This window comes from Bombina bombina, chromosome 3, assembly GCF_027579735.1.
Source record: "Bombina bombina isolate aBomBom1 chromosome 3, aBomBom1.pri, whole genome shotgun sequence".
In the NCBI taxonomy this organism is placed as follows: Eukaryota; Metazoa; Chordata; class Amphibia; order Anura; family Bombinatoridae; genus Bombina; species Bombina bombina.
The window spans coordinates 184,023,391-184,044,826 of NC_069501.1; the positions used below are offsets into that span (position 1 = coordinate 184,023,391).

The window sequence follows — 21,436 nt, forward strand, 5'->3', positions numbered from 1 at the left end:
CTTAGTTTAATACTTTCTAGCATTTAAATGTTTAATTTCAGCAACCGAGAAGCTCAGGGGCATAGTGTGCATGGTCAGAGTGTGAGAACATATAATCCATAGTCTGTGCAGGTTAGGAATTGGGATACTCTGCCCAAGGATGACATTTGGATTCAGGAAAATTAACAGGTTACAAATAGGGTTGTAATAAAGAAAAGAGAAGCCAAGGTCCTATTTTGTGACAATGTTGTAAAATGCAAAATACTTGCAAGATGACTTATTTATAGGGAAATATTCTAGAGATAAAAGGCCAACTCACACAACCTCTTAAGCCAAAATACAATTTATCACTTCTTTTTTATTTTTGCATGGAAATGTATTCTGCACATAATCTAAATTTACTTTATCATCACAATTAACCTTTAATGAACACAGTGAGATGAATAAGACAGCACATAATGAAACACTTAGCTACAAATTTATAATATACATCCGTACAATCATTTCATCTGAGAACTTTGGTTTCATCTCTGCTTCAGCATCCATTTATCACGCTGTGGAGGTAGCTCTGGAGCTACTGAAAAAAAAATTTGAGGTAATTATCTCCCTTTCATTGTTTACATAAAGATGTGAAAGTTTCTAACCAGCGTTATACAAATATTCTGCATCACTTTAAATTACTTTCAACATTTGGGCAAGATGTCCCTTTGATTATTTGTATATTCTATATTTATACATTTATAGGCAGTAAAAATAATACGGATAAAAATACTAGATAAACAAATCGCACATCCCTGCAACTTGTGTTCACAAAACAAGTTGTGTGTGTATATTTTCTATAATATCATGCTTATCTCAACTGATCTTTAAAATTAGATTGCTCAGTTGCTTTTAAGGACAACTCCTACCCCATTATTGTTGGGCCAAAACACCTTTACATACATGGAAACAGAGAGTGGTTTTATTCTTGCCAGGACTATACATTGAAGGGACATTCCAGTAAAAATTGTAATCATGTGGATGCATTTCAATTTCGAACAGGAGAATTTTTGTAATATACATGTATAATAGCTATAGCTTTTTCAAAAGTGTATTTAAGTATACAGCGTGCACCAGCATTTTAAACACAGCACTGGTAATGACTCAATTTTCTAATTGCTGACATGATACAAGCCCCATTGGTGCTCTGCGCAGCTGCAGTATTTAAAATGCTAACACTAAAACAGTGATAACGTTTACTAGATTCATTTTTGCAAATAAATGTATATTGCAATATGTTTCTATGCAAAGATGTAATTCCTCTATGTGCACCGGAATGTCCCTTAAAAAAACAACTGTCATGTATTTTAAAATCTCTTTTGCTTGCAAAGCCTTTTACCAATTTCTTAAATATTTTGTTACCTTTGTCAAATTCAGTATTAAATCCATGTGACACCCTGAGCCAAATACTATGGCCTAGATTGCAAAATATGACAAATTATCAAAAGGTCACTAGCATGGAGAGCAATGATGCAAAATATGTGGGTGTTTAGTGGCCCATTATGTGCCAGATTACAAGTGGAGCGCTAAATATCGCTTTAATGAAAGCAATATTAGCGCTCCACTGTGTAATACCAGTGCATGCTAATGTGCACTGGTATACATGTTTTGAGCAATGTGAAAATGTGACCTCGCGCTCGCATTGCTGGGAAGCATTGTGGTCACGTTCTGATGTCGTCAGAGGCCATATCGTAAACTAAGCGCAGTGAAGGGGGTAAGTAGCACAGCAATGGTAGCAAACTTAAATATGTATATATGTATATGCTTATATATATTTACTGGGAACACACAGTTCCCATAGACCGCAAAGTAAAGGCACTTTTCAGCGCCGTTTTTTTTCTAACACCCCACTCCCACCAACTTTACCCCCAAAATACTGCCTAGTGCAGTTATTTTATCAAAAAATAAAGATGCTGCTATCTTTATTTTTAATAAGATACAATAGACTGTATTTTGGGGTCATTTGGGGCACATTTATAAAATTAACCAGAGATCTGATCTCTGGTTAACTTTTATAGGTGCTAATTGCTACCATGTGTTTGTGATGGCAATAACCAGCCACATTTAAAGGGACATGAAACCCACATTTTTTTCTTTCATGACTTAGAAAGAGAATGCAATTTTAAACATCTTTCTAATTTACTTATATTATCTAATTTGTTTTATTCTCTTGATATTCTTTGCTAAAAGCATATCTAGATATGCTCAATAGCTGCTGATTGGTTGCTGCACATAGAAGACTCGTGTGATTGGCTCACCATGTGCATTGCTTTTTCTTCAACTAAGGATATCTAAAAAAAATGAAGCAAAATAAATAATAGAAGTAAATTGTAATGTTGTTTAAATTTGTATTCTCTATCTGAATCAGGAAAGAAAGATTTTGGGTTTAGTGGCCCTTTAATGGCTGATTAATTTTCACACACCCACAAATGGGCAAATTTGCCCATTTGTGGACTCGCAATAATTTAGTGCTCAACTTGTAATCTACCCCTAAATGTATAATAATGTAATAGGGGCCCATTTATGGGCCGTGTTTCTGGCGAGCCTTCAGACTCGCCAAAAACAGCAGTTAGGAAGCAGCGGTCTAAAGACCGCTGCTCCATAACCTGTCCTCCTGCTCTGAGGAGGCACACAGAAATCGCGTGAAATCAACCCGATCGAATACAATCAGGTTAATTGACACCCCCAGCTGGCGGCCGATTGGCCGAGAATCTGCAGGTGGCGGCGTTGCACCAGCAGTTCACAAGAGTTGCTGGTGCAATGTTGAATGCGGAGAGCGTATTGCTCTCCGCATTCAGCAATGTCTGTCGGACATGATCCGCTGATCGGATCATGTCGGACAGACATTTGTTAAATAGGCCACTAAGTCTCTCCATTATATCCAGAACCTAACATACCTAGATAAACAGATCTCAAGCTAATTTGCTATTATAAAATTGCAGCACTGTGGAGATTTACTAGATAATCTTACCAGACCAGAGAGCTTTAGATCATTAAGCCTTTACATATAATTTAGCAATAGTGCAATAAAAATACTCTACACATTAGGGGGATACCATACATCTCAAGATCGTTAATATAAATTGTTTAATTACATGTAGTAAAACAACAATGCAATACACTTTCATTATTTATTTTGTTCTCCTTTCCTGTAATTTAATTCTGAATAATGTGGGCTTTCCCATTCATGTTAAACATGGAGGTGCAGACACAGCTATATTCCAAACAGTCATTGGTTGTACAATCTAGTAAGTCATTTATAACCATTCCTAATTAGCCTCAGCAGAAAAGGCAACGTAAATTACAATATGCTGTGCCCACTTAACTTGACCCTTTTTTTTTTTTTTATATTTAAACATTTTTTAAAAAAACACATGCACAAATTATTCTCAGGCTAATATCTGATCTGAATGTATCATTCAAGGAATGATTTTTTTAGGGCCAGATTACAAGTGGAGTGCAAAATTGCGATTTCGCAAGCCCGATAGTCACTCTTAATACCAGTGCACACAATTGTGTGCTGGTATGTGAAGTGACCTCACGTTCACACTGCATGGAAGCTTTCATTAGAGCGTGCTTCAATAGTCTCCAATGGGAGCCTCTTTCCCATGCCGTGAATCGTGCACCAATGGGCAACAATTTTAAATATATATGTTTTTTTCTAACACCCCACTCCCGCCACTTTAAACCCCTAAAAACTGCCTAGTGCAGTCGTTTTTTATGAAAAAAAAGCTACATTTTCTTTCATAAAAAGCTAAAATACCCTTTATTTTGGGGGCATTTGGGGCACTTTGAGAAAATTAACCAGAGATCTGAGCTCTAATCGCTACCGCAAGCTCGCTGTAACAATAACCAGCCTCATATAATGAATGGTTATTTATTGCACGTCCGCAAACGGGCGAATTTGCGGCCGCACAATAAATTAGCGCTCTACTTGCAATTTAGCCCTTAGTGTTTAATGTCCTTTTAAGAACCTTTGCAATGTTTTTGCCTGATGCTTACAACTGATCTACACTGTTTCAGTTTATTATAAATTGTATGAAGTGTAATTTTGGAAATTATTATTTTCTTACAAAATATTTCATGGTTTACTCATTCAGAGATGTAGAGTTATAAAAATGAAATAAAAAAAAAAAGTCTTTCACAGCAGTGCTAAAGATTTTGATACTTTATTTTCATTACTGTAAATCAGTAAAATGATGCTTTCCAGAGGCAGCACATTCATCACAATAACAAATATAGATTCCCCACAGGGCTCACATTTTTTTTAAATGTGTCTGACTGTTATATCTAAGAGCCTGTTCATTATGCTGAAAAGGCTATCTTTGATTTCCATAGTGTACATCTATTGGCTGTTTATCTAGGCTATCACTTAGCCTTTGGCAATTTCTATCTAATGTGTTATTATTTTATTTAATCGTTACAATATGAAAATAGGTCTATTATTAAACAGGTTCATATTAACTGATAAAGCATTTCTCAATAAAAAAAAAATAAAGTACAGTGATAAGCAGAATATTTGCTGTGAACCTGGTCTGCGAAAAAGATAGGGCCAGCATACAAGTGGAGCATTATTTAGCGCTTACACTAGAGTGGTAATTGCGCTAGAAGTAAACTTTTTGCACTGGGGTTGCGCTGGTATTATGAGTAGAAAGTAAAAATTGTGCCCTCTTTTACCTGATTGCATATTCACATATGCACATACCTGATCACATATTATAATGTGCGCTAACCCGACAGGAAAATATGAATATTTCACATTCCAATGTTCTTCACATAGAATAATAAATATAGTTAATAAATACATATTGCTACATATATTTGATGTTTTTTTTGGTACAATATATATATCTATACCTATACAGTATATACACATATATATATATATATATATATATATATATATATATATATATATATATATATATATATATATATATATATATAGATGATTAGATATAAATATAGATATATACAGAATTTAAAAAACAAAGATTATATTCTGCTAAGTGGAGAGCATTTGAATGTAGTATAACAATTAAATATGAATTTTGCATAAATATGATTTTACATGTTTTCATTTACTTAATTGCAAAGGGCTCTGATGCACACACACACACACACACACACATATATATATATATATATATATATATATATATATATATATATATATATATATATATATATATATATATATATGTCTATATAGATCTATCTATCTATTTATCTATCTTTCTATATACTGTATATTTATATACATATCTATATATATGTGTACATATGTATTGATGTGTTTATATGTCTATAAATACAAATATACAAATATAAATACATATGTACACATATATAGACATATCTACATACATAAATATCCATCTTTAGACATGTATACTACAGTATCTCACAAAAGTGAGTACACCCCTCACATTTTTGTAAATATTTTATTATATATTTTCATGTGACAACACAGAAGAAATGACACCTTGCTACAATGTAAAGTAGTGAGTCTACAGCCTGTATAACAGTGTAAATTTGCTGTCCCCTCAAAATAACTCAACACACAGCCATTAATGTCTAAACTGTTGGCAACAAAAGTGAGTACACCCCTAAATGGAAATGTCCAAATTGGGCCCATATAGCCATTTTCCCTCCCCGGTGTTATGTGACTCATTAGTGTTACAAGGTCTCAGGTGTGAATGGGGAGCAGGTGTGTTAAATTTGGTGTTATCGCTCTCACATTCTCTCATACTGGTCATTGGAAGATCAACATGTCACCTCATGGCAAAGAACTCTCTGAGGATCTGAAAATAAGAATTGTTGCTCTACATAAAGATGGCCCAGGCTATAAGAAGATTGCCAAGACCCTGAAATGGAGTTGCAGCATGGTGGGCAAGACCATACAGTGGTTTCACAGGACAGATTCCACTCAGAACAGGCCTCGCCATGGTCAACCAAAGAAGTTGAGTTCACCTGCTCAGAGTCATATCCAGAGGTTGTCTTTGGGAAATAGACGTATGAGTGCTGCCAGCATTGCTGCAGAGGCAGAGGGGGGTCAGCCTGTCAGTGATGACTATATGCCGCACACTGCATCAAATTGGTCTGCATGGCTTTTGTCCCAGAAGGAAGCCTCTTCTAAAGATGATGCACAAGAAAGCCCGCATAAAGTTTGATGAAGACAAGCAGACTAAGGACAAGGATTACTGGAACCATGGCCTGTGCTCTGATGAGACCAAGATAAACTTATTTGTTCATTGAGGGAACCATGAATGCCAACATGTACTGTGACATATTGAAGCTGAGCATGATCCCCTCCCTTCGGAGACTGGGCCGTAGGGCAGTATTCCAACATGATAACAACCCCAAACACACCTCCAAGACGACTACTGCCTTGCTAAAGAAGCTGAGGGTAAAGGTGATGGACTGGCCAAGCATGTCTCCAGACCTAAACCCTATTGAGCATCTGTGGGGCATCTTCCAACGGAAGGTGGGAGCTCAAGTTCTCTAACATCCACCAGCTCTGTGATGTAGTCATGGAGGAGTGGAAGAGGACTCCAGTGGCAACCTTTGAAGCTCTGGTGAACTCCATGCCGAAGAGGGTTAAGGCAGTGCTGGAAAATAATGGTGGCCACACAAAATATTGACACTTTGGGCCCAATTTGGACATTTCCACTTAGGCGTGTACTCACTTTTGTTGCCAACGGTTTAGACATTAATGGCTGTGTGTTGAGTTATTTTAAGGGAACAGCAAATTTACACCATTATACAGGCTGTACACTCTCTACTTTACATTGTAGCAAAGTGTCATTTCTTAAGTGTTGTCACATGAAAAGATATCATAAAATATTTACAAAAATGTGAGGGGTGTACTCACTTTTGTGAGATACTGTATATGTATACATCTCTATGTTGAATTCCTTTGGCTGCTTTTTTTTTCTAACACCTGAGATCTCATATCTTTGAGCATGTATAACCTTTTTTGTGCAATATTGGTGTTATTATAATTTATGAGTATAAGTTTACTTTGTTATGTAATTTTGAGTGTTTTGTGTAAATATTTGTTTCACGAAACAGTTAACTATAGCTCTGAAGTCGCTACTATAAATACGTCACACATTTGGGCGGAGGTAAGCTGAGTGACGGATAGCACAATAAGAAACATAACTTGATGCCTGCTCCCATGGAGGCTATCTTCCAGGTAAACACTGAATCATAACCTTATCTGCAATTCAGTGTTTACAATAATGTTGCTGTGTTATTCCCCTATAAATAGGAATATTCTTCTATGTGAAGAACATTGGAATGTGAAATATTAATATTTTCATGTTGGGTTAGTGCACTTGAGAATATGTGATTGGATTTCGCAGTAGCAGGGTTTTAGGTTCCATTTTTTTAAAAAACTTTTTTTTCTCTATTGACTTCTATGGGGGAATACATGAACATGCATGCAATATTCTTGATAAACATTCTCCGCCGGACTTCTGAAACCGTGAGAACCTATTTGGGGCTTTAGTGTTAGTTATTTTTTTAACATTTTTTTTGTTGTTGTTTTTTTAGATTAGGGTTTTTTTGGGGCAAATTGCAAAAGAGCTGAATGCCCTTTTAAGGGCAGTGAAAAAGAGCTGAGTGCCCTTTTAAGGTAAGTGTTTAAACTTTTTGTGTTGTTACACTTTTTTCATTCCGGATCACACTTATTGACAATTTTTGGATATCACTCACTTTACTTGTTAATTTTTATTTTTTCACATTCTTATTTTTCACATTTCTATATCAATTTGGATATCAATTTGGACATCAATCACTGACATTATTTTTATTCTTACATTTTTACATCCAGCGGACTGTGTGTTTTTCTATTTTTTATATTTTTTATATTTTTTCACAGAATATATATTTTTTCACAGATTATATATTTTTCACGGATTATGTATGTTATTTTGTGATTTTGTTCTGTACCACACAGGATAACCCTTCACCTTTGAGTGACATCTAGGATTTACCAGCCTTTCTAGTATCTGTCCACACGTTGGTTTACCAAGACAGTTCATATTTCAACCCATCGCTGTTTGGGGTTGCAATTTATTATTTATTTTTATATGTTTTTATCACCCCTTTTTTTCTTCATGGATCCATGAAGGTTTTTTTTATGTGATTTTAGAAGTTTACTATTGTACTGCAATACCTGATTTTGTTTATTTGTGTACATCTACTTATTGTAGATTTATGATCATTTTATCGTATTGTTCATTAAAATCTTTTCACCGTGCTTAACAAGTTTTAAAATAGTATTATATGAAGTAACTTTCATCACAAGTTTTAAAATAGTATTATATGAAGTAACTTTCATCTCGAGTGTCAAGTAACTTTCTCACTGGATTGTCCTAATCACTATTCCTACACCCCTTGCCTCCGTCTAGAGGCGCCTGAGGGACTACCTCTGCCCTTTTAAGGGCAATGCCCATGCAAAATGCCCCTTGAGGGGCAATAGGTAGTTTAGGTTTATGAGTGTTAGTTTTTTTTATTTTGGGGGGTTTGGTGGGTGGGGGGTTTTACTGTTAGGGGGGACTTTGTTTATTTTTAATGTAAAAGAGCTGATTTATTTAGGGCAATGCACTACAAAAAGTCCTTTTAATGGCTATTGGTAGTTTAGTATTAGATTAGGGGGTGTTTTTTATTTTTATAGGGATATTAATTTAGGTTTAATTGTATTATTTTGGATAGCTTTGTTTATTTTTATCTGTATTTTTACTTTTTATTTTTTGTAGCTTGGGGGGTTTCATTTTTAACACACAGACTGCCCTCTGGGCAGGCTTATCAACTAGTACACAAATAAACCTGAAAATGCAATTTATCATAAATTTTATTCTCTGAAACTGGCATAGCCAGTAATTTAAAATGCATTCAGGGAAAAACAATTTTATAACATACTGTGCATTTGGTTTACTTGGCAGATTCTTTGTTGTATGGGTTTGTGTTTGTTTGTTTTGGGGTTGGTTTTTGGTATGTTTTTTTTTGTTAAAAATTGAGAAGCAATTGTATTTATTGCTTTATTAATTCTTGAAACAATGTGTAGGTGTCATCTCCTATCAAGTTATATGCAAAGCTGATTTAAAGTTGCATATGACAGTGCAATGTATTTATTTGCTTCTCCAATAAAAAATACATTTTTTAAAAAAGTGCCATATAAAAGAACAAGATTTAAAATATAATAGTGAGTGAGCTATGTTGGTTGCATTCTGTCATTTAGTAGTATCTTCAATGTTATTTTCTCATTTCCATATCACCTTACTCTAACATTTATCACAGAAAATAAGTTGATTTACATTGAAACATCCATTTTTTTTATGTCATAAACCATATTAAGTTAACAGTTACAATTTAAAGGGACATGATACCAAATGTTTAAACACTTGAAAGTGCTGCAGCATATCTGTAAAAAGCTGACTAGAAAATATCACCTGAACATCTCTATGTAAAAAAACAAGATATTTTACCTCAATATGTCCTAAATATTCATACCCCATTGCAAAGGACTTTAAACAGCAAATCAGTATGTCTGTCCCAGGACCGGCAAGGGAGTGAGACTCATGCACACTCATGTTATTTCCCTATTCAGTTTAAGGAAGTTTACTATGAAATCTCATGAGAGTTAAGTGAAATCTCATGAGATCACAGTAAAAGAGTTCATGACCTCAGCACTGTTGATGCTGGTTGGCTGCTGTTCATTTCTTCATTTTTATTTATTTTATTTTTATTTTTTAAAACCTGCAGCTGGGCAGTAACTGAAAGATACATCTTAATACAGTACTTACTCTGGTGAACTGAGGAAGTTATGAGGTAAAATATCTTCCTTTTTTACATAGAGATGCACAGGTAATATTTTCTTGTTAGATTTTTACAGTTATGCTGTATAACTTTCAAGTGATTTAGCATATGAGCATATGAGTATGATGTCCCTTTAAGTTAGCAGTTAAAGGAACATTGTGCTCTAAATTTGTTTTCTTCTCATTGGCTAATAAGGACAATTTCTCCAGTTTAATTGGTGGAGAGTAACATGCCTCTGCAAGCAGGAAAATAACCCATTTTATGACTGGATATGTAACCACATTGGTGATAAAATATATGAATCTTCCACTTCAGCTTACCAGCTTCATATGTTAATACGAGAATCACTTGATAATCTGAAGTACATGCTGAGGTAATTTATCACCTTTTTTACAGCCTACATTTGAAACAATACATTTTTTATGATATAACTTTAGCAGTTATTCAACTGCTTTATCAATCTAGCACAGCTATCTTATGGAAGCAAATATCCATTTAAATAAAGACATTGCATTATTTGCAGACACATTTAATATTACGTTCTCTGTGTGCACCAATTTACCTAGTGTGTAAGGTACAGTTGTACACTACACTACAAAGTTAAAGGGACATAAAAGCTATTTAAATTAAAAAACATCAATGTAGAGTTTTCCTCATATTACAATTCATTACTTTTTACAAAGCAGGGAAATGAAATGAAATAAGTGTTTCATGTCCATGTAACTATGTTATGGTAGATATACTGTAGTGCGACTTGCAGATTTCAATGCACCTACCCGTATGATGGTTTCTATAATATTGCGTTGGGGACTGATTGGCACCTCCGTCATTCTTGTGTTTTCCCTAGTTCTCATGATACTGACATCCATAAATTTGAAAGGCAGCCCATTTTTTTCATTTAAAAATAAAATGGAGCCAAATGTACTGTAGATTTAAATAAGCTAAACAGAAAAAGGTGTTAAAAACTGATAGCCCTCCTCTACAATTACTATACTTCCGCATTTATTTGTAGCATTGTGGCATATACTTCACGTTATTTGTGAAAGTTTTTGGACCATACAGTCCGTCCTCAGACAAAAAGTGTGTACATTGAAACTTACCCTCCACCAAGCTTATAAAGACGTGCAGCAACTACTGGTCTCCACGTTTTCCTGGGTAGACACGCCCCTAACCATGACGTCATCATCCCAGGCAGCATGGGCCAGAGCCAGCTAAGAAATAAAACATAATCAAACAGTCTAAAAAACAACAATAGATGGCCAAACAGAGGAAATATCTAATAAAAGGGAATACTTGCAGTTCTGACAAAGTGTAATTGTGCTACATCTGCCGCATCCAATCGCGCCTCAATGGTAGCCATAGCAACCAAATAAACAAGCAAACAATGGAGGAACAAAGACGATTGGGTGAATCCCATCAAATCCAAAAGAGATCGGCTTATGTAGAAAAAAGGACACTCGTAGCCATAAGCAATATAATCATATAATAATGGGAAACATGAATGAGGTTATAACACGGATAGAATATATACAGGAATGGAGCACAAAGACAAATGGAGTCTACATATGTAATTTGTTCATAGTGCGCAAGCCCTGCCCAACTAATCAAAGACGCCTCGGAGGTTGCCATGGCAATCAAATACACCAAAAAGAGGGAGTGCGTGCTTGGCATCAATCAAACAAAGTAGAATAGGGACGGCTTAGGCAAAGTAACAAATAATAAAGTACCACAATACATGGAAAAGGAAATAAGGCAACAAACTAAGAAATGAATAATAACACTAGCACAGAGGGCTATATCAAAACATGTCCAATCTAAGGAAGTAATACAGAAATTATCTAACGAGATAGTATACTAATACAGTAGTGGGCGTGAAAAGAAAAGGCCCACAAAAAATAAAAATAGAAAAAATGAAAGAAAAGGAAATTATGAATAGACTGTGGCTCTCAAAAAAAAAAAAAAATTGAAAAAATTAAAAAAAAAAAATATGAATAGACTGTGGCTCTCAAAAAAATCTTATAGATATGCCTGCCAATCTAGATGAGTATTTAGTCCCTTTGGGATTAATGTTTCAAGGTGATAAGTCCATCTCGCCTCCCTCTGTAGGAGTAATCTGTTACGGTCACCCCCTCTGCTCATAGGGGGTATATGATCAATGATCGTGTATTTGAGGTCCGTCACACTGTGTTGAAGTTCCTTGAAGTGCCATGCTACCGGTTGTTCCGAACATTTCTTATTAATAGCTGTCCGGATGGCAGATCAATGGTTTGCCATACGTGTACAGAGGTCATCACAGGTCTTTCCAACATAAAAAGCCTGCACGTGCAATGGAGCAAATACACAATATATGTGGTAGTGCATGTTAAACAGTATTTATGTTTGTAGCTCTTCCTCCTATATGGATGGGAGGACGATCCAATGATAAGGCCTCCACAGGTGGTACAGCTTAGACAGCGATAAACACCAGGCTTTTTGGTATCCAGCCAGGTTGTCTTTTTATAACTGCTATGAGTCAGTTTAGACCAAAAATATCTCTAAGAGTCCTAGCCCTTTTATACCCTATTCATGGAGAAGACATATTTAATAGGGGAAGAGATTGATCGGTACTGATATTATCCCAATGCTTTTTAATTGCAGATGCTATTTTTTTTTGTCCCCAGTGTAAGTAGTGACAAGCGTCATTCTGTTGTCATCAGTCATTCTTTTGGTATTAGGGATTTCCAAGAGTTTCTTACGTTGGTCTTAAAGGAGTTTGGAGGGGTAACTCCGTTCTTGGAAGCATTCCTCCATCTCAGATAACTGAAGATTCCTGTTGGATTCCTCTGTATTATTTCTAAGTACCCTTTGTAGTTGGGACTTAGGGAGTGCCTTTTTTAATGCCAAAGGATGACAACTGGTACAGTGCAGCAGTGCATTTCGATCTTTTTCTTTTCAAAATAAGGTGGACTGAATTCTTCCCTCACCTTTGAATAATCACACATCTAGGAAGTCAATTTGCGACTGGTCATATTGCATCTTAAATTTAAGTGCTTAGTTAGTAGAATTCAATTGAATAAGCCATGCCTCCAATTCTTTCAAAGTCCCTGTCCAGATTAGGAAGAGATCATCAATGTTCCTCCTGAAAAACTTAATATGATCTCTTCGGAATAAATCTGTCTCAAATTCTTCAAAGATGGACATGTATGGAAGTTGCGTAGGATGGGGTCACATTGGACCCCATCGCTGTCCTTGTTAGCTGTAAGAAGAATTGGTTTTCAAACCGGAAATAATTAGTACTCAAACAAAATTCCAGGAGGTACAGTAGAAGATATCTACATATATATAATTTTTTAAATGTATTTATTTTTTATTTATTTTTTGCTGTTGCACTTTAAAATTAATTACAGTTTATATAGTTTTAATGGTTGTTCCTTTATTGAAAAAAAGGAAACCTTTTTATTTTGTTTTTATGTTTGTGAGGCATGTCACAGTCCACTAATAAAGCAGTGGAAGTCCAGTGTATCAGCTATTGAGCAGCCAGGCCTTAAGGTTCAGTTGTTCTTCTTGTTAGCTTCATAATAAACAAAGACAGCTTTACTTTACACTATCGCTCAAGCAATGAAAAATAACTTTGGACTTATAAGTGCAAAAATAGAAGGGCTATTGAAACACAATAGAGCTAATCTATTTGCTCTGAAATGTAATATTGGCCTATGTTTGGCTTTCTACATCTGAAGATGCGTTAGTGAAACATGTCGGTGGACTACTGCTTGGAGCAATGTCTATATTTTTTTTTAATCTTTGTCTTACTGATCATTTAAATTGATAAATAAGTGATTGAATAAGGGGAAGGGGAATCTTATAATACTAACTGGACTTGAAAAAATATATATTTCTGGTGATAATTATATTTTAGACCCACTAGTTAATTGGAAAGGTCAGTAATACTAAGCAACTATAAACAGCAACAATGAGGTGCTAATAACAATAACAATATTGGCGTATTACAATTAATGATAAGTGAAATATCTTGAAAATATCCTAAGTAAACAACTACAGTTCCTGGACCTATATTATAATTTAAAGGGACACTAAGCCCAATTTTTTTCTTTCATGATTCAGATACAGCATGCAATTTTAAGCAACTTTCTAATTTACTCCTATTATCAATTTTTCTTCGTTCTCTTGCTATCTTTATTTGAAAATGAAGGTATCTAAGCTAAGGAGCCAGACAATTTTTGGTTCAGAATCCTGGACAGCACTTTTTTATTGGTGCTGTCAAATCACGAAAGAAAAAAAATTGGGTTCAGTGTCCCTTTAAGCATCATTAGTTTGTAACTGATTTAAATAATTTTTAAATAATTTTAAAGCTACGGTAGCACGGCTTCTTGAAAGTTTTTAGTTTATAATCCTTAGTTAGTTTTAATTATACAAATAAATGTTATGCTTTAAATATGTAAATATATCATGAACTAGACTGCCAATATATATTAATTTAGTTGTGTTAAGGTTTTCTTTTCTTCTTAAATCTCAACTTCTGAGTTTGTATTGTTTAGAAAATACATAAGAGAATAAAATGTGTCACACAACAGAAATAAATCAAAATAACTTTTAGCGCAAGGTAATACCTTTCTGCTTAAATATACTAGTTAGAACATGATTTGTTTTTATTTCTAAGGTATCCCACAAGTAGATTTCTTCAACTCAGAGCTGGATTGCATTTGTGCACCGGATGTTTTATGTTCTTTTACAATAAATAGTCAGTCCTATGACTATTTACTTAAAAAGGACACAGAATGTCAATATTTCCTATCACACATACATGAGAGCACATTTTAACATTATAATAGACTGGTATTCTTTTTAGTGTTACGATCAGCCAATAGAATGCGAGCTCAATCTGATTGGCTGATTGGATCAGCCAATCGGATTGATCTTGATTCTGATTGGCTGATTCCATCAGCCAATCAGAATATTCCTACCTTAATTCCGATTGGCTGATAGAATCCTATCAGCCAATCAGAATTCGAGGGACGCCATCTTGGATGACGTCCCTTAAAGGAACCGTCATTCTTCAGTTGGACGTCGCCGGATGAAGATGGGTCCGCGGTGGAGGTCTTCAGGATGGAGCCGGTCCTCATCGGATGAAGATAGAAGATGCCGCTTGGAAGATGATGGTTGCCGGTCCGGATCTACTCTTCTTCCTGGATAGGATGAAGACTTTGGAGCCTCTTCTGGACCTCTTCAGCCGCCGGAAGATGGATCGCCAGCCCCCGCTTGGGTTGGATGAAGATTTTGGAGCCAGGACGGATCGGTGAACCTGGTATGGTGAAGACAAGGTAGGATGATCTTCAGGGGCTTAGTGTTAGGTTTATTTAAGGGGGGTTTGGGTTAGATTAGGGGTATGTGGGTGGTGGGTTGTAATGTTGGGGGGGGTATTGTATGGTTTTTTTTACAGGCAAAAGGGCTGAACTTCTTGGGGCATGCCCCGCAAAGGGCCCTGTTCAGGGCTGGTAAGGTAAAAGAGCTTTGAACTTTAGTAATTTAGAATAGGGTAGGGCATTTTTTTATTTTGGGGGGCTTTGTTATTTTATTAGGGGGCTTAGAGTAGGTGTAATTAGTTTAAAATTGTTGTAATATTTTTCTTATGTTTGTAAATATTTTTTTATTTTTTGTAACTTAGTTCTTTTTTATTTTTTGTACTTTAGTTAGTTTATTTCATTGTAGTTATTTGTAGGTATTGTATTTAATTTATTTATTGATAGTGTAGTGTTAGGTTTAATTGTAGGTAATTGTAGGTATTTTATTTAATTAATTTATTGATAGTGTAGTGTTAGGTTTAATTGTAACTTAGGTTAGGATTTATTTTACAGGTAAATTTGTAATTATTTTAACTATTTTAGCTATTAAATAGTTCTTATCTATTTAATAGCTATTGTACCATGTTAAAATAAATACAAAGTTACCTGTAAAATAAATATTAATCCTAAAATAGCTATAATATAATTATAATTTATGTTGTAGCTATATTAGGATTTATTTTACAGGTAAGTATTTAGCTTTAAATAGGAATAATTTATTTAATAAGAGTTAATTAATTTCGTTAGATTAAAATTATATTTAACTTAGGGGGGTGTTAGTGTTAGGGTTAGACTTAGCTTTAGGGGTTAATACATTTATTAGAATAGCGGCGAGATTCGGTCGGCAGATTAGGGGTTAATAATTGAAGTTAGGTGTCGGCGATGTTAGGGAGGGCAGGTTAGGGGTTAATAAATATAATATAGGGGTCGGCGGTGTTAGGGGCAGCAGATTAGGGGTACATAGCTATAATGTAGCTGGCGGCTCTTTGCGGTCGGCAGATTAGGGGTTAATTATTGTAGGTAGGTGGCGGCGATGTGGGGTTAAAAAATTTAATCGAGTTGCGGCGATGTGGGGGGACCTCGGTTTAGGGGTACATAGGTAGTTTATGGGTGTTAGTGTACTTTAGAGTACAGTAGTTAAGAGCTTTATGAACCGGCGTTAGCCCAGAAAGCTCTTAACTACTGACTTTTTTCTGCGGCTGGAGTTTTGTCGTTAGATTTCTAACGCTCACTTCAGACACGACTCAAAATACCGGAGTTAGAAAAATCCCATTGAAAAGATAGGATACGCAATTTACGTAAGGGGATCTGCGGTATGGAAAAGTCGCGGCTGAAAAGTGAGCGTTAGACCCTTTTTTGAGTGACTCCAAATACCGGAGGTAGCCTAAAACCAGCGTTAGGAGCCTCTAACGCTGGTTTTCACGGCTACCGCCAAACTCCAAATCTAGGCCTCTGTTAATAGAAATGAAAAAAATCCCTGTACAGGTCCCAGTCTAATGAGCAAAATGAAATTATTTTGTGAAATCAAGGGAGTGGAAAGCTGTGTAATAAACATAGTCATAATTTTAGATAAGGTTATTTGCAAACACATCAACAAGATTGTAAGCTTAGAAAATGCTCTTTTAAAGTTATAGAAAATATAACTTTGATTGACATTCTTTTTGTAAAAATAAATATAAATATGTGTTTTAATAGATATGTGTGGAAAATTCATTATTCCGATATTCGTTTGTCAAACAAATTCCAAATATGGCTGCAGGTAGTAGCATTCAGCCATTTTTAGCACTGGATATATTAGTGTAAAAGTGCAACAAAGATCTGGATTTGCTAACATTTGCACAGATTTGCAAAGATTTGTGTGTGTTGCATTTTAACACTAATATATCCAGTGGCGTCACTAGGGTTGGTGTCACCCGGTTCGGTAAGTTATGGTGTCACCCCCCCACCTCCCAGAAAGCAGACACACACACATACAAACACTCAGACACCCGCACACACTCAGACACACTTAAAAACACATTCAGATGCACACACAAACGCTCAGAAACACACTTAGACACACACACAAAAACACTCAGGCACACACACAAACACTTAGACACACACACTCAAACACACAAAATCACTCAGACACACACACAAAATCACTCAGACACACACACAAACACATAGACACACACAAAAACACTCAGACGCACACACACAAAAACACTCAGACACACACACACAAAAACTCAGTCACACACACAAAAACTCAGACACACACATACAAAATATGTAAACTGCACTGCATTAATTATAAAGCTCATGCCTAGAGCTGCTCCCTGGCTCAGCAGAGCATCAAATGAAAGATAAACAGTGCACTCTAAAAATAAATCACTAAAGAAAAGGTTTAGGCGCGCAAACTATGAAAATTCTGCTCTCTGACTCTGTTCCAAGTCTGACAGTGCACAGCCCCAGGCCATGTGCCTACCGATTCTTATGGCCAATCACCTCTGCACTCTGCCCACCCCCAGACCCCCGCCGACCCTCCCCTCCTACATCTTCATTTTGCACTTAGTGTACCGTAACCATGCCGGTCTGGTGGGCATCATACGTGGCTCCTTCACTTTAGACAAAGAACTAAAAGAGAAAATGCAGTTCTGAGTGTTCACTATGCGTGGCTATATCCGTGATGTGAAATAGTTCCCATATAAAATCACAATAAAAGAGAAATGTGAAATGTATAACTGTTGCTGAGTCACTCTGCTATTTACACATAATAAAGGACTTACGGTGTTCCAGTATTCACATACTCGGGGTAATTGGTATACGTGAAACTATATTTCAAATCACGTTTACTCCAGGATAATGCCTGTACCCCATCTAGTATCCCATACTTTAAACACAACACTCTGAAGACTGTAAGGCTGACAGCTCCAAGAGATCCGTGCGTTCACCTCCCCCAACTCCTCAAATATAAAGATGACCCAAGAAGTACAGATAATCTTCAGGTGGTGTAATGTGGTAGTAAATGCGATATTTTAGTTTGAAAGTGTGGGGTGTAGATCGGAGAGGGAACAGAGTGAAGACTTGCACTCACTTACCATCTCTCCTCCTGCATCGAGCGTACCGCCATCACTGCAAACATAGACACCGGCTTCTCTCCAGGTTCTTCCTGACGTATGCACTACACGTGCTCTGACGTAGCCGCAACACACACCCCTTTTCCTCAGAGCCAATCGATAGGAGGGTTGGGAGGGTACTCACTGCTGACGGTCCAATCGGGAACATATGCCACTTGTTATGGGGTAACCGCTGTCAAAACAGGCTAGAGATATAAATGATCCAAAAAAGCGAAAAAGGATGACAGCAGTTAACGTTTAAAAAGTCAATGTTTAATTGTAATCCATATAAAATTGTAATCCAAGGAGGAACATACAATGTAGAAAAAAGGGGGGTGCACAGGTACAAATAAAGAGTATACGCATTTTGGCGTGAGCCGTAATCACTACTGAATTACATCATTAATCAAAGGTGCTTTAAAAAGGGTATATTGCAACCCTATTGGCTAAAACAAAAAGAGATTAGACCAATACCTGTGCTGCAATGTGTGTGCTTGCAAATTACACACACATGTATTACATTCGTTATTTAACCAAAACTTTCAGTTAACTCTTTACTACATATAAACATTCAGTAAGTAAATACACAAATGTCACAGAAATAAATACACTTATACACGCCATTTCATAGTATATGCTGCCATAATTCAATTCAAAATAAATTGCAATTCTGAATCTTACATTCCAAGTAGCAATATTTTAGAGAGATAACACTCAAAGAACAAATTTTATTATATAACTCCAAAAAAGTCCTAAGAATCAGTCATATTCTGGGATATGAAGAACAGGAATGAAAATGCTTAGGAATGAACCAAGAAATGGGAATATGAATTAAATGTACATATGAATATTCTGTACACAGGGGACTTAAATTGGCATATATTGATATGTATAGAGGACAAGACATATTAAATATATCTGTTGCAATGTGTTGAAGAATGTGTATTCTATATTACAAGCCTTAAAGGGATAGACAGATTGAATTAATCCCATATAATAATAAAGATAGTGTAAGAAATATAAATATATATTGGAAACTTAAATCCAATAAAGGCTATAATATAGATCATTCCCAATAGTTTATAAAATCAAATTCTGCATTTAAACCAGAGGGAACCTTAGTGCAAACTTCACTTTAGAGACAGTGTCAGACAGTCATGCGGTCAGGTGCTAGGCATTTCCTGGTTCCTGTTTAGAGAGACAGCACAGCAGTGAGTGACTACACTGCTCCACAAGTCACTGAGCAGTGAGCACAGATAGGCAGGCAGGTTTAGGCTAGCAGCGCCACTTCGCAAGCCCCATGGCACACCTACAACATTCATAGTGAAATTGGGCAGGTAAGGAGCAAAATACAAATAAGCAAAAGCAGCCGGGAAAACTTTTTGTGGAAATTGCAGCGCTAGCTCAAGGGGCAAAAAAAATGAAGTGTCTACAACTTCCCCAGTCCCACTAATGTTCACAAATGCTGGCCCCTCTAATAAAAAAAATCTATGCATCTCTACATTGTATTTCTTTGAATTTCAATAAAATAAAAAAATTAAAAATTAAAAAAAAAATATTTCTGGTTGTGTCACCTCCTGGAGGGTGTCACTAGGGTGCGGTCCGCACCCCCTAGTGACGCCGCTGAATATATCCTGTGCTGAAAAAAGGCAATTGCTGCTACCAAAAGCCATATTTGGAATTAATTAGAAACATATATATCCAAATAACGAAATTTGCACATACATGGGACCAGATTACAAGTGGAGCTGTAATTAATGCTCCCGGTCACGCATGTTGGGTAGTGACTGTATTGCAAGTTGAAATTAAACAGTTTTCGATTGCGATTTAACCCAATGCGCCCAAAAAGTAGAACTTAGGATATCATGCTTGCGTTAACGTATTCCTCAATAGAAGTCAATAGAGCAAAAAAAAGTGGGAAAAACCCTACTCGCATGCAACGTCAATTGCATATTCTCAAGTGCACTAACCCTGACATAAAAATATGAATATTTCACATTCCAGTGTTCTTCAAGTAGCAGAATATGTTCTATTTCCTTCCTAAGATAGGGAGAGTCCACGGCTTCATTCCTTACTGTTGGGAAAATACAACACCTGGCCACCAGGAGGATGCAAAGACACCCCAGCCAAAGGCTTAAATATCCCTCCCACTTCCTCATTACCACAGTCATTTTTTGCCTTTTGTCACATTAGGAGGTGGCAGAGAAGTGTCAGAATATTCGGAGAGTCTTGAAAAAGGGTATCTGCCCTTCGAGAGAGGACTGGAGTTTTAAGTAGTCATGTCAACTTCTCAGTGAAAGTATTGATGAAAGTTAGAGTCTGGCGATGCAGGGAAATATTTTCTGGGAAACCATCCAGACTACTGCTAACAGCTCCTAAGCAATCAGTGTTGACGAGTTTCTTTGCTTGCTTTCTCTCACTCCATGTCAGGAGCGCTGCTATAAGACTGTCACACTTGAGATGGTGGATGGTGCAATTTGTATGCTTGCTAAATGTACTACTATACCTCTTGAGGATAGTTCTTCATTCAGAGAGCCGATGGATAAGAAAATGGAAACCTGTCTGAGAAAGATGTTTCAACATACAGGATTTTTGTTTCAACCGGTGGCTGCAAGTTCCGCGGTTGCCGGATCGGCTACCTATTGGTGCGACTCTTTGTCGGAACTCATCAAGGTGGAGTCTCTCCTCGAGGATATTCAAGACAGAATTAAAGCTCTGAGAATTGCTAATTCTTTTATCTGTGATGCGAACATGCAAATTATTCGCCTAAATGCAAAGGCCTCTGGCTTTGCGGTCCTAGCCCGCCAGGCGCTCTGGTTGAAGTCTTGGTCTGCGGATATGACTTCTAAGTCCAGACTCCTTTCTCTTCCCTTCAAGGGAAAGATTTTATTTGGTCCAGGCCTGGACTCCATTATTTCTACGGTTACTGGGGGCAAGGGTGCCTTCCTACTGCAAGATAAGAAGAACAAGTCTACGAGACGACAATCTTCTAATTTTCGTTCCTTTCGTTCTGACAAATCCCAATGACAACAATCCTCCTCCAAGCCTGAGCAACCCAAGAGTCCTTGGAAGCCGGCTTTGTCCTGGAATAAATCCAAGCAGAATAAGAAGCCCGCCGAAAACAAATTGGTATGAAGGGGTGGCCCCCGA

The 21,436-nt window shown here is 36.4% G+C and overlaps 1 protein-coding gene across 1 annotated transcript in view; it reads left to right on the top strand.

The window, feature by feature from the left end:
* Positions 1-21,436, top strand: part of EPHA6 (EPH receptor A6) — a 1,448,913-nt gene that overhangs the window by 27,739 nt on the left and 1,399,738 nt on the right. The window lies entirely within an intron of this gene.